This window comes from Muscardinus avellanarius, assembly GCF_963383645.1.
Source record: "Muscardinus avellanarius genome assembly, chromosome: 20".
NCBI lineage: Eukaryota > Metazoa > Chordata > Mammalia > Rodentia > Gliridae > Muscardinus > Muscardinus avellanarius.
The window spans coordinates 33559031-33576098 of NC_137806.1; positions in this window are offsets into that span (position 1 = coordinate 33559031).

The following is a 17068-nucleotide window of genomic DNA, read 5'->3' on the forward strand; positions in this document are numbered from 1 at the left end:
AGCGGGACTTTGTTTTCAAATTAAAAAAATAAAAAGGACTGGGGGTATCTTGGTGGTAGAATGCCTCTGAACCTAATCCTCAGCACCAAAAACAAACCAAAACAAGGCCCCTCAATGTACCTTCAACTCCCCCACCCCCAAAGGTGGATTGCAAAAGGCAGCCGTAGTCTGTTCTCCCTAACTTCCCAGGGCATCCTTGAGCGTGCTTAACTGAAACCACGGGCTCCTGGTGGTGGAGGAGCAGAGTTGGTTACATTCTGCTCGGGATGCTACCACAGCATACGTTATCACCCTCTCATTCCTATGAGCTCCCTGTCATCCAGGGTCTCGCTGGGCTTGCCTTGGACATGTCCCCCTCTCTTAGAGGCTTGACACGGTTAAGGAACTCACCACTATCACACGGCCAGCTGGTACATACACTTTTAAAAAGTGTAATAGAATGTGCATTTGGAGGATTGTAGCGGACAGCAGAATGGATTATCTAAAAGATAAATGTGCCTGTGTAAGCATCATGCCAGCCTAGGGCTGGATTATAACCCACACCAGCAGAACCCTGAGTCTTCTGCAGTTCACCCCTCTTCTGCATTGGGGGCCAGTGTTGTTACCAAAGGTTAGATTTCTTGTTTGTGAATATTGTAAAAACAGTATTATATATTATGCTTTCTTTTTGTGTGGCTCCCCCCCCCCATTTAGTATTATGTGTATAAGGCTCCTCTAATGTTGTTAAGGAGATAAGTAGTTTGTGCGTTTTTCATGCTATAAAAATTCTAGAGTATGAACTTTTTTTTTTTTTGCTGGTGGGCATTTAGGTAGATGCTACTTGGAATATGGTTGTATATATCTTTTGGTGTAAACATTTCTGCATGGTATATGCCAAGGAATGGAATTTCTGGGTCAGGAAGTATGCATAGTTTCAGCTCCGTAGATATTGCTATAAAGTTTTGCAAAGTATTTCTACCACATCACTCCTGAGGGCCTCAGGGACCTTCACCAATACTTGACATCCTTGCTCTGCTTTATTTTCTATTTTTATTTTCCTTTTCTTTTCTTTTTTTCTTTTCTTTTGCCATTCTGAGAAATGTGTCCTACTTTGTATTTCCCTGATGTCTAATAAAATTGAGCCTTTTCAAGTGTTGTTGGTCATTTGAGTAGCTATTAGGCTATTTATGTCTTTTGTCCACTTTTCTATGAGTTTTCTGTCCTTGATGACTTAAAGTTCTTTATATTTTCTGTATAGGAGTCATTTATTAGTTATATGAATTGTGCTACCCCATTCTCTGTGACTTTCCTTTTAATCCTCACTTTGGTCTTTTGATGAAAAGAAAGCCCAAATGTCCATGTAGTACAACTTATGCATGATTTCTTTTTGTTCTCTACTTTTTGTCTCTGTTATATGAAAACACAATTGACTTGTCTATTGATACTGTTTATCCAGCAATCCTGCTTAATTTATTTATTAATTCTGATAGTTTTTTGTCAATTTTTTGCATGTTTATGCTATTTATCTAACAACCTTGCTTCATTTGCTTATTAATTCTGATAGTTTTTACATATTTTTTGTATTTTCTGTAGATGCAATGACATAGCCTATAAATAATGACATTCCTTAAAATTATGACTTTTCTTGCCTTATTGCAAAGGCTAGAGTCTCTAGTATAATAATGGATAGAAATGGAGAAAGGCAGCATTCTTCTTTTATTTATAACATTGAAAGCAAGATGCCAATATTTGAAGATTTAGTGGGCCCTTGCTGGAGATATTTTTATAGACTATCTATTAAGCTATTCCCCTTCTGTCCTTTGTTTTCCTTTTGTATGTCCTTTGTTTTTTCCTTTTATTGTCACCGGTGTTTGAATTTTATCAAGTGCTTTTTGCTGAATCTATTGAGTTCATCCATGCTTTTTTCTTTTTTTTTTAGTATGAAAAGCTACATTGATTGGTTTTTAAGCACTGAAATTATCTTGCATCCCATCATGGTTGTAATAGATTTGTCCTTCTTATATATTGCTGGATTCAATTTGGTAATATTTTGTTTAGAATTAGCATCCATGTTCAGAAGAAAAAAAATGACCAATGAGTTTATTTCCTTGTTGGGTTTAGATATCGAGGTTGAGAACTCATTTCTGTTCCCTTGGAAGACTTAGTGTGAGATAAGTGTTTTTCATTCTTCAGTGTTCAAAAGAATTCACTGTTGGAATGATCTAGTTCTGAAATGTTCTTCGTGGAAACATTCCTCACTGCAGATTTTGTTTCTTTAATAGATACGAGGCTATTTATTCAGATGTTCTCTTTCTGTTTGTTTGAGTCAAGTTTAATAGGTTGTGTTTTCAAAAGAATTCACCTATTTTGTCTAGAGTTAAAAAGTTATTATCATAAATTGGTTCAGAATAGCCCTTTATCTTATTTCATGGTTGTAGGCTATATTGTTTTGTCTTTTCCTTCCTGATATTGATTACTTAGGACTTTTCCTTTTCACAAAGATTCAGTCAAACCAGGGCTTCTCAAATGTACTGGTCTCCTAAAAGATAGTTTGGGGCTTCGTTGGTTTTCTTGGTTTTACTATTATTTTCAACGTCACTAATTCCTGCTGTTTATTACTTCTATTCTTGTACTATCTTAGGATTTCATTTGCTGTTCTCTTATTAAAATCTTGAGATGGAAACTTAGTTCATTGTTTCTCCCTCCTTTCTTCTTTCCTAATGACACATTTAAGGCTATAAATTTCTCTTTAGCATGCTTCGGGTGCAGCCCTTACATTTTGATATTTTAGTTTTATGAACTTTTCATTCAAACATTTCCTAATTTCCACTGTGATTTCCACTTTGATTCATGGGTTGTTTAGAAACATATTGCTTCATCTGACATCACCTTAATCTAATCAGGCACTGAGCCCTTTAAAGATGGTCAGGCTTCCTGCAGGCTGACCCCCTCCTGGATCACGCCTCTGGGAGTGTCTCAACACACAGCCTGAGGTACTGAACCAAACCAAGCTCTCTTCCCCGGCGGAACCCTGAGTCATTTTTTATTTCCTAGCTCCATAAAACTCCTGGGAATTCTGCTCCACTTCTGTTTGTCAGCCGCTGCTTGGGGACTGACAAGTACCAAGAGAAAAGTGGCCGGGCCCCTCCCCTGTTCTTACTTTGTTGCTGGCCTTTAGCTTCTTGGCTTTTCATAAGATTAGTAGCTTTTTGATGCCTTAAAAATAGTAATAATAATAATCCAGTCCACATCCTGCAGTGTTCTCAGCAGGAGGGAAGTCTGAGACAGGCCAGCTTGCCCTTACCACTTAGGGAGAGTCCCTGGAGCAGAATCTAGATACAAGGGAGCGCAGCCCAGACCCCAGAGCCACGGCAGCTGTGGCAGGTGCAGCCGCCATCTTGAGGGAGGGACCACCATATGTGTCCTTCGAAGGACTTTAAGCTCCCTTGCTGTCCACTTCTTCAAAGTCCTTGTCATTCCTGAGCTGGTCCTTTGGGTCAAGCAGCCAAGTGTGATGTGCATGCCTATAACCCGAGTACTTGGGAGGCTGAGACAGGAAGATCACAGGTTCAAGGCTGGATTGGACAACTTAGTGAGGCCTTCCACAACTGACTGAGACCCTATTTCAAAATAAAGCAAGTAAGCCGGGCGTGGTGGCACACGCTTGTAATCCCCGCGCTTGGGAGGCGGAGACAGGAGGATCGCGCAGGTTCGAAGCCAGCCGCGCTGGCTTAAGAGACCCTATTTCTAAATAGAAATGTAAAACAGGTCTGGGAGTGTAGCCCGGAGGTAGAAGGGCTTCCAGGAACCCCAGTACCACAAATAATAATAATAATAATAATAATAATAATAATAATAATAATAATAAAGCAAATAAAAAGGGCTGGGTGTGTAGCTCAGGGGTAGAATGCCCTGGTTTCAACCCCTAATGCCAAAAAAATGTGCTAAACACAAATTGCCTAATTTCTTAATAAAATTAATCTTTTGGGTCACGGATTTTCTGATGTCAGTTCACAGAATGTCTGGGACGTCTTTCCCAAGTTCATCTTCTCCTGGTCTGAAGCCGTCTGTGAGCTGCGGTTCTTTGTCCGCCCTGTGGGCTTGGCGGCCTCCAAAGGGAGCCTCTGCCTGGGCTCTCGGGAATGCTCCTTAGACTTTTCCAGCGGGGCTGCTTTTCTGCCTTGTGATTGCTGTAACAGAGACATTTCCCTTTTTCCTTTGGCTTCCAGGAGGCCCCCACTGTTGAGTTGAATTTACTGTTCAACTGTCACCACTACAGTAGTGTATAGAGACCCAAAGTGCCTTTTTCTCCTGAACTTGATTTCTCCTTCTTACTTCTCTTTTTCGACACTCCAAATTTGCTTTATTTTCAAATGTTTTCACCACGTTATCATCTCTGTGTATGTGTGTCTATTTACATGAAACTTGAGATACTTCAGATCTGCCCGTCTGTAAGCACTTGGAGTTTTTTATTTATTTACCTATTTGAGTTTATAGATTTTCAGTTATGGAGGCGTTTGAAAGGCAGCAGAATCAATCCCAGAAAGACAAAACCATGGGCAGCATTGCAGTTTTCAGAATTTATTATGAATATGGGCTTTTGTGAATCTTTCTCATACATAATCTGTTAATATTTCTTAAAACTACATATCTATTGCTTTATGTGAAAGACACTTTTCAAAATTGAAATTAACAGTGTGTGTGTGTGTGTGTGTGTGTGTGTGTAGTACTGGGGACTGGGCGCAGCGGTGTTTTACCTCTGGGCTACGTCTCCAGCACTATTTTATTTTTTTATTTTGAAGCAGGGCCTCACTAAAGTTGCTGAGGCTGGGCTTGAACCTGCGATCTCCTGTCTCGGCCTTTTAGTGGTAGCCTCCAGGCCACAACTCCAGCTGTTTTTATTTCTGGGTTTACAGGTGTGTGCTCCACGTCCAGCTAACGGTGTGTTTTGATTAAGCAGGATCAAGGGTGAGTGGGCATACCTGGCAGTGGTGCCCACTGAGCACGGAGGTGCTCAGGTCAGTCTCGCAAGGTCATGGACACGTTCAGAGTCAAGTGTTGAGAACCAAAGTCATGCCACACTCCTTGCTGCAGTGGCAAGTGTGCAAATAAGTGAAAGTAAGCAGATCTAAATAAGGGCTTTTCTTAGAGAATGTGTTGACATGGCCAAAATGTAACCACAATTACTAATTCAGTCCTTCTTAGTGCTGTAGCATGTAGTGCATTATTTATTTATGTTTTTATGGGTTTGACCATCCTCAGAAAGGCCAACAAGGGGAAAACTTCACTGTCTTCTTTTCTTTTCCACCCACATATTATTATTGTTGGTTTCTTTTATGACAACTCCTTTTTTATTTTTTTAGTTTTTGGTACCAGGGTTTGAACCCATGGGCATTCTACCTCCAGGCGACAACTTCAGTTGTTTTTCTTAATTTCGAAATAGGGTCTTACTAAATTTCTGAGGCTGGTCTCCAACTTGCTAGCCTCCTGTCTTAGCCTCCCAAGCACCGGGATTAAAGGCATGCGTCGCGACACCCAGCCTCATGACTATTACTAAAATCAATTCTGCTCTGGGGATGAGGTGATGGAATGATCCTCTTGGGGGCTCAAGAGGTCTGTGACTGGGTGCTCTCCCTGGTGCCTCTTGTCTTGTACCCTGTTCTCTTGAGGGTAGGCCAGACTTGTGCACGCATGAGTTCAGGTGGAGGTGAGGTGTGTGTGTGTGTGTGTGTGTGTGTGTGTGTGTGTGTATGTGTGTGTTACTGAACCTAAGGGTTTTCCTGGAGACTGAACCCAAGGGTGTTCTACCTCTGAGCTGCACCCCAACCCTGTTTTATTTCTCAAAGTCTTAAACCGTGTCCCACGAAGCTGCCGAGGACCTCACTAAATGACTGAGCCTGACCTTGAAACTGCAATCCTCCTGCCTCAGCCTCCCAAGTACTGATTCCAAGAGTGCAGGAGTGTGCCACCATACCCGGCAAGCCTTTTTTATTTTATATTTGGAATCAGGGTCTCACCAGGTCGCTGGGAGTCTTGCTGGGTATAGTGGCACACTCTTGCCCTGCTGTGGCTGGTCTTGAACCTGTGGTCCTCCTGTCTCAGCCCCCCAAGGACTGAGATCGACAGGCGTGCTCCACCCTGCCGGGGTCAGGTGCGCTTTGGCTGTCATCGGTATTTGTCTTCGCTGGTGAGTCTGCCGTGCTCTGTGACCTGGCAGGACGGATCTGGCCAGCAGCTCTCCCCTGACTCGCGTGCTGGGGGGGGGGGCGTTTGACAGCCCAGCTGCGACTGCTCAGACCTGCTCCTTCCTTCCTGCTGTGTGGTCTTCCAGCAGGTTGCTCACCTCTCCCTGCAAAGCCTACATAATAACAACTTCCCAAATAAAGACAGGGCTCTGTAAGCCCTCGAGCTCCTCAGATGGGGTGGCTGCAGAAATGCCAGCTGTGACGGGTCCTGCCTCCCTCCACGCAGTGAGGTAACATGAGACCCTGCTCCTGGGGCTTTGTCTGGAAAGAATGCCAGCCTTCCTCCAAGCTCGGGGACTAATGCGCGGTTACATGGAAACCCGCCCTGAGCTGGGCTCGGCTCACACGCCAGTGAAACGCACCAGAAAGGAGCAGTAATGACCTAACCCTCAGTTAACGCTGACGGATAAGCAAGAGATGAGCCAGTTACAGACAAGGGGCACAGACAGCTCTCTCAGGATGAGCAGGGCGCGGCGACCTCTCCTGCAAAGTGCCCGGCTCCCCCGGAGCCAGGCCCAGGTGAGCAGGTGGGCACCACTGCAGCACAGTGGAAATTCACGACCTACCACTTACACAGTTTCTTCGAGGGCGCCAAGAACGGGGCTGGGTGTGTTATTTCTCTAACTGCCGGGCAGCTGTATGAACCTTGCTAATGTTCTAAAACCAATGGCACACCCGCTGAACTTCATACACATTTTTACATAATGAAAGCCATCCGTTGGGCCTGGGGGCCGACTCTCAGATCCGGAGGCTTTGAGACCACCCAGTGCGGGTCTGCAAACCCAGCACCTGAGGCTTTCTCGTTCCTGTCCAGACCTCAGAGGGGGCTTAGGAGCGCCATGCAGCCCCCTTCTGTGGCCTGGCACAATCAGCAGACTCCTCTGGGCTGCAGAGTCCCGGCTGGTACAAAGGGAGGATCCTGGCGCAGCCTGGCAAGGTGGGGCCCAGTGTCTCTCTGCCTGGGTCCTCCCGCACCCCACACGCCGCCACATACTGTGTGCGTGGAGAGCTCAGGGGCCGTACTGCTGAAGAGCTCCCTTCTGTGAGAGGAGAGGGAGGGCCCCTGGCATAAGCTGCCTGTGTCACAGACTCTAGGGACCCCTTAGAGGCGGAGGCTTCTGGAAACTCCAGGGGATGAGACTTTCTACTCGCTGTGAGGAGGATATTGCGTCCATTGCAGGGAAGCACGATGAGCTATTCTTTTGTGGGTGTAGAATCTGACATTATGTAAATGATGGTGAGGGAGGGTTAAAAAAAGGGTGGGTACTAAACTGAGTGCTACAGGGCGAGTGCTGAACTGAGTCCTGATAGGGTGGGTGCTGAACTGAGTACTGAAAGGATGGGCCCTCCAGGAGAGGAAAGGTTTCAGGCTTTCATGTTTCTGTGCCCTTGCTCAGAGCGTCTTGGGCTGCCTTGCTCCTTTGGGGAATGCCGTTCAGGAACAGCTGGTGTGTGGACACATCAGACAGCTCAGGATCCGCCAGATCGTCGACGTTTCTTGCCTAGAAGAAAGCTCCCTCCTTCCGCTTTGAACTCATCTGCGCTTTAAAAGCCATTTCATTTAAAGAGCTCGGTCTGCTTCCTCCAGCCCACGGGGAGCTGCTGCACAGGTGGTCAAGAGAACTCCCCGAGAATCCACTCATCCATCCATTCCCACCACGGGCGCGGGGGGCGGAAGCCAGGTTCCTGCGTCGTGGGAGAGGGCTGGCTCCCGGCAGGGAAACACCACGTGTGCTTGGCGTAGCGCGCAGCCCACTGGCCCGGCACAGCGGCACAGCGGATAACTTTGCAGATGTCTGTGTCCACCCCCGCCGGCGTTGCTTCTGATCGGGGACAAGTCCTTGGAATGGAGGGCCTGGGACCAGGCCAGGCATGACCTCGACACTTCCCAGAGAGCTGCAGGCGCTCCAGCCTCCGCAAGCTCCTTGCGTGAACGACCCCGTGAATGAATGCTCTCCTCGTGTTGGCTGTGAGCAGGGTGAGTCTTCTCAGGCACCCCATGAGCTCTCCAGGCGTCTCTGGACGTCCCTTGCCAAGAACTTGGTTCTGGGTTCGAGCGCACAGTGCCTCCGTCTGTCCTTCTGTCTGTCCCGACTCTGGAGTGCTTTGAGAGGGAGAGGGGGAAGAAGAAAAAACGTGGGGAGGAGGAAGAAGACGGTATTTAAAACTCCCACTGCAGGGCGATTCCGTGCCTCTGGACGTTGGAGAAACCGCTGGACCAATTCATTCTCCACAGCGACTCTCACCCGAAGGACCGGAGCGGCGGAGCTGGGCCCCGGTGGTTGCCTTTCAAGTCGGCAGCTGCTGGGCCTGCTGGCTGGCAATGTGGAGGGCAGATGGGCGCCCTCCCGGAGCAGGCCTGCTGGGGGCGAGGAGGTCCAAAGGCCCGGCCCCACCCCGCCCAACCTTCCTCTCCTCCTTTTTAACTTCCCAGATCTGAGCGCCCATCTGGATACTTCATTAGGACCCTAAGACATCTGGGAGCCAGGATTGGAAGGAGGGAAAGAAACCCGCACATCTGTCGAGGGTCTATTATCTGCTTACACGGTGCTGAACCTTTCCCTGTATGCTAACTGGCATAATCTCCCATGGAAGCCCTGCCAGAGCAGAGTGTTTATTTCCTGTGTGTGTGTGTGTGTGTGTGTGTGTGTGTGTGTGTGTGTGTGTTTTACTGGGCATCGAACCCGGAGACATTCTACCTCTGAGCTCTACCCCTAGCCCTATTTTATTTTATTATTTATCTATTTGTTTTTGTTTCTAAACAAAGTCTCACTAAGTCGCAGAGGGCCTTGCTAAGTCGCGGAGACTGTCCACGGAACCTCGATCCTCCTGTCTCAGCCTCTCAAGTACACCAACATGTGCCACCAAGCCCGACTTGTTCCCATTTTACAAGGGAGAAAGCAGGAGCTCTGAGATGCTAAGTCACTGCTACAGTCACAGAAATGGCAAGTGACAGTCCCTGGATTTGACCCAAGATGGTGGCACCATCGAGGGGCGATTTGGATGCTTTAGTGGCAGCTGTCACCTCTAGCAGCCCCCCAGTCACCCCAGATAAATATACACTTTAGAGTTGGGTGTGGTGACACACGCTTATAATCCCAGTACTTGGGAGGCTGAGACAGGAGGCTCACAGGTTCACAGCCAGCCTCAGCTACTCAGTGAGGCCCTCTACAACTTAGCAAGATCCTGTTTCAAAATAAAGAAGAAAAAATAGCCGGGCGTGGTGGGCACGCTTGTAATCCCCGCACTTGGGAGGCGGAGGCAGGAGGATCATGCTGGTTCAGAGCCAGCCTTGCTGGCTTAAGAGACCCTGTTTCCAAAAAAAAAAAAAAAAAAATTAAAAAATAGGTCTGGGAGTGTAGCCCAGTGGTAGAAAGGCTTCCAGAAACCCCAGTACCACCAAAAAAAAAAAAAGAAGAAGGAGAAGAAGAAGAAGAAGAAGAAGAAGAAGAAGAAGAAGAAGAAGAAGAAGAAGAAGAAGAAGAAGAAGAAGAAGAAACTAGAGCTGGGGGTGTAGCTTGGAGGTAGGATGCCCCTAGGTTCAATCCCCAGTACTGCAAAAAAGTTACGTACTCTAAATAAGAGAAGACCCAGGGCCTGCATCTGTGTGCCCTGAGTGGGAGTTCTGGCTTCCCAGTCCAGCCTGAGATGTCACTTGCCGCAGGGTGACCAGTCGCAGCACCGGCCATAGCTGGAGGCGGCCTGCTGAGAGCCTGGGGCCCACTCGGAGCTGCTCCCGATTAGAGGCCAGCTGGGGGTGCAGGCATGGTCTCCTCTTCTGACGGGGTCCCACCTCTGGAGCCAGTGCCACCCATCTCTGTGAGCCTCCCTTCCCCATTCCCACCCGGTGTTCCGCAGATGGGTGCAGGGTTGTGTCAGCCCTGCCCTGCCAGGGGCCTTCCGCCCCCTCCAAAGACAAGCCTGCATCTTGGGGTCCCCCACGTGACTGTGGGGTTGGTAAGGTGCCCTCTTCCTGATGTGGGTCTCTTCTTTCCTTTGCAGTTAAAAACCACGACCGTGAAAGCAACCCCCACATCTCGCTGTAACAGGGGCTTGCACAATGGGCGGAGGGCAGAGTCTGGGGGGAGTGGGGACTCTGCTTTCCCAGCACTGGTGAGATGGGCTCAGGCCAGGAGGAGCAGCCGCAGGGGAGGGGAAAGCTCGGGAGCCCGCCTTTCCTTCCTCCCTCTGCCCAGGGCGGGCTGCTCGGTCCAGCCTTCTTTCTTTGATTTGCAGGATGATTAGATGACTGTCACATCAAAGACACAGACCCAGTCAGAAGCCAGGCGGGAAGCATCCAATCCTGCCTGCAGCACTTGCTGGCTCTGCAGCCCGGGGCGTATTACTTAACCCGCCTCAGTTTCCTGGTCTGTGAAATGGTCATAATAAGAGTTCCAACCTCGAGTCACAAGTAAAACGAGTCAAGATGCCCTGAGCTCTTAAAACACAGCCCTCGGCACCGTGTTCACTACCGGGACGGACTGCCGGGATTTCCTTTCTGTCCGCCGACACTTCCTTGCTTTGGGAACTTTGAGGTCACCAAGTTCTCAGTACCCAGCCAGGCTGGCTCACCTCCAGCGTGAGTGTCCTTGCCTGGAACAAAGCAGCCTCCTCCAAGTCTGTCCCCTGCACAGCGAATGCGGGGGAACTGCTCCCGGCAGAGAGACCCTTCGCCGAAGCCAGAGACAGGGACCCCTCGGCCAGGCGAGGTTCGTGGCTGCTCTTAGGACTGGGTGTCGCCCTGTTGCTGTTGGAACCCCAAGTCATGGTTCCCTTCAGCGGCTCTGCTGTCTGGGTGCGAGAGCAGTGCCACGGCCCCTCCCGCGTCCAGGGGCAGTGACTTAGTTTCCCCTGTGATGCCTGACCTTCCCAGCCCGCTCTGTCCATCTGCAGAACCTGCTCAGCGCACCGGAGCGACTTCTGGGGGCCCAAGCACACCGTCCTCAGGAGATCAGCCACGCCTGCCTGAGTGGAGAGGGCGCGGTGATCTGAACAGCAAGAGCAGCGCAGAGCGTGCAGAGGCTCCCTCGAGGCCGCCGGCCAGCACTCTGCTGCAAGGTGTGAGCCCAGGCTAGGTGCCGCGAGAGCTCTGAGCCGGCTGGACAGGGACGTCGCTCCGTGTGCCTGCGGCTGGATGGCCGCCCAAGGCACAGCTCCATGCTGCCTGTGTTCATGGGCGTCTCTCCTCTGGCCACCTCCTGGCCTCTGTTGTGGAGTAAAAGGTCCAAGAGAGACCCGTGGGGGCATAGAGGTTGCATACACATCCTTGCCATCTTCCCAGGCTAGACCTGTGCCCAGGGCCCCACGTGCTCTAACGTGGGCTCTCTGATAGCCCTGGACAGAGTGCTCCAAAGCGCGCTGGGATGGCGGGAAGCATCATGCACCCGGTCCCTTTCCCCTCTGTCCTGGCCAGAGGATTCAAGAGTTGTTACGGTGCACAGGGACCTGGCGGCAGGTCACCGCCTCGTCACGAGACGCCACTTGGTGACACTATTCATGAGAATACTACTATGAAAGCCTCATTGAGAGTGGCAGTGTTTTTAAGGTTTGTCATGTGCCGCGTCATGGTAGAAAGCCCCTACACAGGCTCCAGCTGTGGTTCAGACCAGGCCCTGGGGACCGAGCCTGCAGGGGTTCCACTATGCCTGGGGTGCCTCTCCCCTCTGCCACTCAAAGTCCTGATGAGAAGAAGGCAGTGCTCCCAGGGACTCAGCTCAGAGGCCATGCTGGTCACAGGGAAGAGCTGGCCCATCCAGGAGCAGGGTCCCCTGGCTCGGGAGTGAGACCAAAGCGTCCCCTCGCACCCGGGCACCAGGTGCCCTCCAAGCCCGCCGTCTGGCCCTCGTGAGGAGCTATCTTCCAGCTTTCTCTCTCATAACTGCTACTGTCCCAACATTAGTTTTAATTGGGGCACCCTCTCTCTGGGAGATTGCAAAAATTAAATCGTTTTTAAGCAACCAAACGGCACTTCTGGGGTTTGTAATGAACTTGTGAAATGTGCGGAACTTGGCGGTTAGGTTCTCCCGGTCCTCCTTCCCCGGGTCGCTGCCCATCCTACCAAGTGGGGCCCAGGAAGCCATGAGTCCCGAAGCCACCAAGGGCTCTGAAACAGTGCCCCCCAAAACAACTGGGCTTCTGGCTCTGCCTTCCCTCTGCTATTTAGGAAAAATCAAACAGACCGCTGTAGGGGGCAAATCCCCCTGCATGGTGTGTGTGTGTGTGTGTGTGTGTGTGTGTGTGTGTGTGTGTGTGTGTGTGTTTGTGTCCACAGGGTGGGACCTCCCATGGGTACACGTGAGCATCTACCTTGGCAAGCAAAAGATCACTCTCCCCCATCAAATGATTCCAGGGTTCCCTGAAGGGCAGGGCAGAGCTGCAGCCCAGCGGCCACGCTCTGTCTCTGCTCAGCACAACGGTCTCTCTGCCCACAAGGTGACAGCCACACGCCCGTTGTTGGTGGCCGGTGATGTCGGTCTAAAGCTGGGGTGTCTCTGGCTCCCTAAACCCTTAGCTGGAAGCTCAGGACCCAGACAGCATCAAGGCCAGCAGAATGAACAGGCCTTTATGACTATGAACCGTTTCTGCTGGGCAGGGCCTAGATGGAACAGACCTTTCTCCCCATGGCCAGCACCAATGGGGAGGCTCTCAGGAAGGTGCTGAGTGGAGACTAGGCGCACCTAGTTCCTGGAGGGCCATGCCCAAGTACTTAAGAATCCAAGGAGTTAGGAATCTGGAGTCTGAGCTGGACATGGTGGCACACACCTGTAATCCAATACTTGGGAGTCTGAGACAGGAGGGATTGTAGGTTCAAAGCCAGTCTCTGCAACTTTGCAAGACTCTGTTTCAAAATTGTTTTTAAAAAATCTGGATGTAAGCTGGACCTGATGGTGCATGCTTGTAATCCCCACGTGTGGGAGGCTGAGACAGGAGGATCGCGCAGGTTCGAAGCCAGCCTCAGCTACTTAGTGAGGCTCTCAGCAACTTAGTGACACCCTGTTTCCAAATAAAATATAAAAATGGGTCTGGGAGTGTAGCCTGGAAGTAGAAAGCCTCTGGGTTCCACCCCAAGTACCACCAAAAAAAAAAAAAAAAAAAAAAAAAAATTCTGGATGTGTAGCTTGGGGGTAGAATGGCCCAGGATTCAATTTCCAGTCACACACACACACACACACACACACACACACACACACACACACACGATCTGGACCAGAGGGCTGGTTCTAACCTTGCCTTCACCTTCACCAGCATGAGTACCCTAAGCTTGTCCTCATCAGCCAGGGGAGCTAGAAGCAGCACCCCTGGGCGGAGCTGCCCTGAGGAGTAGGTGCCGATGCACATGAGGGGCCTCGGGTAGTGCCGGGGAGACGGTGGGCGTGCAGCGGCTCCCATTACATCATGATTTGACTCGGTCTGCTCCAGAGCGGCTGTCGGCTGGTTATACATCCTAAGAAATAAACCACTGGGAGTAAACAAGGAACAGCCTTGGTGCTTGGTGAGACTCATGCGCTAAGGACCCTACAGACCCCCACAGAATCATGGGCCCCAAAGACGACCAGGTCCTTGTCCCCAGGATCCCGGAATATGGTAGATTATGTGGCATAGAGGAATTAGATTTGCAAGAGGAAGCAAGGCCGCCGGCCTGCTGATCCTCAAGACAGAGAGGTCAGCGTGGACTTCCCAGGTGGACAGGATGGTATCACGGGGTCCTTCGGAGTGGGATGGGGAGCAGAGCAGGGGAGGAGCCATAAACACAGAGTCCAGGCACAGAGATGCCACCTTGCTGGTTCTCTGGGTGGAGGGAGGAGTTGGGAACATCATGTCCAGGCCTCCTGCAGCTGGGAGGGCGGCTGGGGAAGGGCTTCTCCCCTGGAGCTATCAGGAGGAATGTAGCCCTGTCGACCCCCGTAAGACGTGCTTCCTACAGGACTATAAGACGCCAGCAGCGCTGTGGAGGCTGCTAACTTGGTGGCACTTTATTTACAGCAGCAATAGGAGCCACCACGCTCTGTGTGTCCGCCGATGCCTCTGTGACATGTTCCACGCGCTTGGAATCACCCTGGACGCCCTGAGAGCCTCACACAGCGCCGTTCCCAAGCATACATGTTTCTAGACCCAGCCCTCCAAGGGTATCTGATACGGGGCTTTTCTGAGGCTGCTGGAAACTCCAGGAGTTTCTTTCACCAGCGAATTCTTCAGCTTCCCTGGGGTCGGTCAGGAGTCGGCCGGATCCGACAGCAGAAATAGTATAGAATACGGAGGATGTGTTGGGAGCTCCTGACCAGCTCAAGAGTTTTAACACATACGGAATACAGGGCACGGTTTCTGGGAGGAGCTGAGATCTCCCGCATGGTGTGGGGCATGGCACGGGGCCATTTTCTTGCTCCCCTCTGGGCGCTCTGCCTGCAGGAGCTCTGAACGTAGAGAGCCCAGGTCCTCCCGGCTCCTGCCTTTCCCAAACAAGGCGGGATTTACAATGCCTTTCACAGCGACGTCTGGCTCATTTCCCTGGAGTGCATTTAGCTTTTTAGCTCCTTTCTCTAACACCATCTCAGTGTACTTTGGCCCCCGTCTCTTCTTTCTCTTCTACCTCTTCTTTTGGCCTTTGGAGACAGAGACAGGAAGATGCCTGTGGCTCGGCTTAGAAGTGAAAGCGTCGCTGAGCCACCTTATTTATTCCTTTTTTGACCACGGAGCCACAAGGCTCAGTCCCCAGCTTGCCGCCCTAGACATCTTGTATGTCCAATCCTGCCCCAACAACCTGAGCCCTTGTTATTGTTGTTGTTGGGGTTGAAAAAGAGAAAAGGGTCGTCGATTCGGTGGCTCTGGATGTTTTAGATACAGCTGGTGTGGAGGAAAATACCAGGGCAGGTAAGGACAGAGAGACTGCAGCAGGCGGGTCCTCTGCCGGCTGAAGGTCCCAAGGAGGCCTTGAGGAAGGTACTGCCGGCCGGGGAGGGTGGCCGCCAGGATGTCCTAGCCTCCCCTAGCCTCGGTTGCAAATACCTGCACTTCCTGCTCCCAGGCTTTGGCGGCATGTGGAAGGCAAGTGGCCACCTGCCGTGGTTTGAGGGCGCCTGTCCTTGAAAGCCATCCTGTTTCAGATGCTATTGTTTCTACCCTGGGCTATGCAGTGCTAGAAACGCTGAATGCTTAAAACCCGTGTTTGTTTTCAGCGCTGAAAGTGAGGGGCGACTGAACCGTGCAAGTGAAAACCAGACTCACAGGAGGAAGGGGGAGAGAAGCCCTGTAAACAGTGTGGGGACTGAGTTTCAAAGCCCTTGTTTTCGAAAAGTTGAATGATTTTTTCAACTAAAGCCAAACTGTCAAAACACGAGAGGGTGATTTGCTGGCTTTGAAGGTGCATTAGCCTTCTTACGTAAAAGCCAATAATTGATATCCAAAGCGAAACCAGAGCCGTGAGGGGGGAGCATGGCCTCTTAGCGCCCCGTGCGACTTCCGGATGGCCGTGCGTACGGAGCTCTTCAGATCTCGGTCTGTGAAGTGGGACATCAGAAAGGAGAACAAAGGTAGCCTCAGAGGAGCCGTAGACGCGCGGGACTGAGCCATCAGGTCCGGTCTGCAACGCGTCCAGGCCCAGAGCCTGTGTGATCTGTGCTAGAGAGGACCTGGAAGAGACCTCCTGCTCTAAAAGAGAGCGTCATGAACAGCTACGGGTACTTGGGAGGCTGAGACGGGAGGATCACAAGTTCAAAGCCAGCCTCAGCAACTTAGCGAGGCTCTCAGCAACCTCGTGAGGCTGTGTACCAAGAAAGAAATAAAATTGGGCTGAGAATATGGCTCGGAGGTAGAATGCCTCTGGGTTCAGTTCCCAGTATAAAAAATAAAATAAGTAAGTAAACAAGTAGGATTGGACCTTTTTCCCTCCTGGGAACCACGGGCCGGGTCTGGACTTCTCCAGGACCGGGTTTACCCTGGGCCTCTCCCAGCTCCCAGCCCACTGTGCGTCGTCTTGCACGCTCCACTGGGCCACTTCCTCCTGAGGGGAACTCTCGGTGGCCGTTCACCTTTGCCTCCATTCTGTTTCCTGCCTCTCCTTCAGTTTCCAGAACATTCTAGCTCCCAGCACAGAGGTTTCATGGGCTTGTTCTTTGAGGGTCTGAGGAGTCTCTATTTTAAACCATGCTCAAATAAAAATGAAGCTGGCACTAAATGAAAACTAACTATGTAAGGCACGTAACACCTGTTTTGGGCAGGGTAGACCAAGGCAGGATGGAGTGCCGAAGACTGGGAAGGCCTGGCCTGTGGCTTGGGTCCTCAAGACAGCCGCATCTTTCTTCCTTCTTCGATCAAGCCACTGGCTTCTGCGCAAACCCAGTCTCCTGCCGCCTCGAGTCCCAGGGGCCTCTGTCATTCCCCTCGGATGCTGACCTTTTGAAACATGCCCGGGTACCTGGAATGCTCATACCATTCGGACTTACCACTCTCTCACCTCTCCTAGCTTTGTGACGCAACACGGCCACCTTTCTCTGTCTGCCTCCTAATTTAGCTATCTCCCCCCAAATCTGATACATTCCACATAACCCAAAGCTGGATACCATGGGCGTTCTGGTCTATAGTCTAGACTCTCTGTTGACCTCGGAAAAGGATTTCCAGATAAAATCCAAGATGCTCAGCTAAAACTGAATTTTAGACAACACCTACGTTTTTTTAATTTTAGTTCCAATATATGTCAAGTGTATTATTTAAAAAGTACGTACCCTGCTCTATTTAGGACATAAACTACAAATTATGTGTTGCTTCTCTGAAATTCATATTTGACTGAGCATCCTATATTTTCCTTTGCAACTCGGACAGCCCTTCCAGAGCCTCTGTGCTCTAGTGAA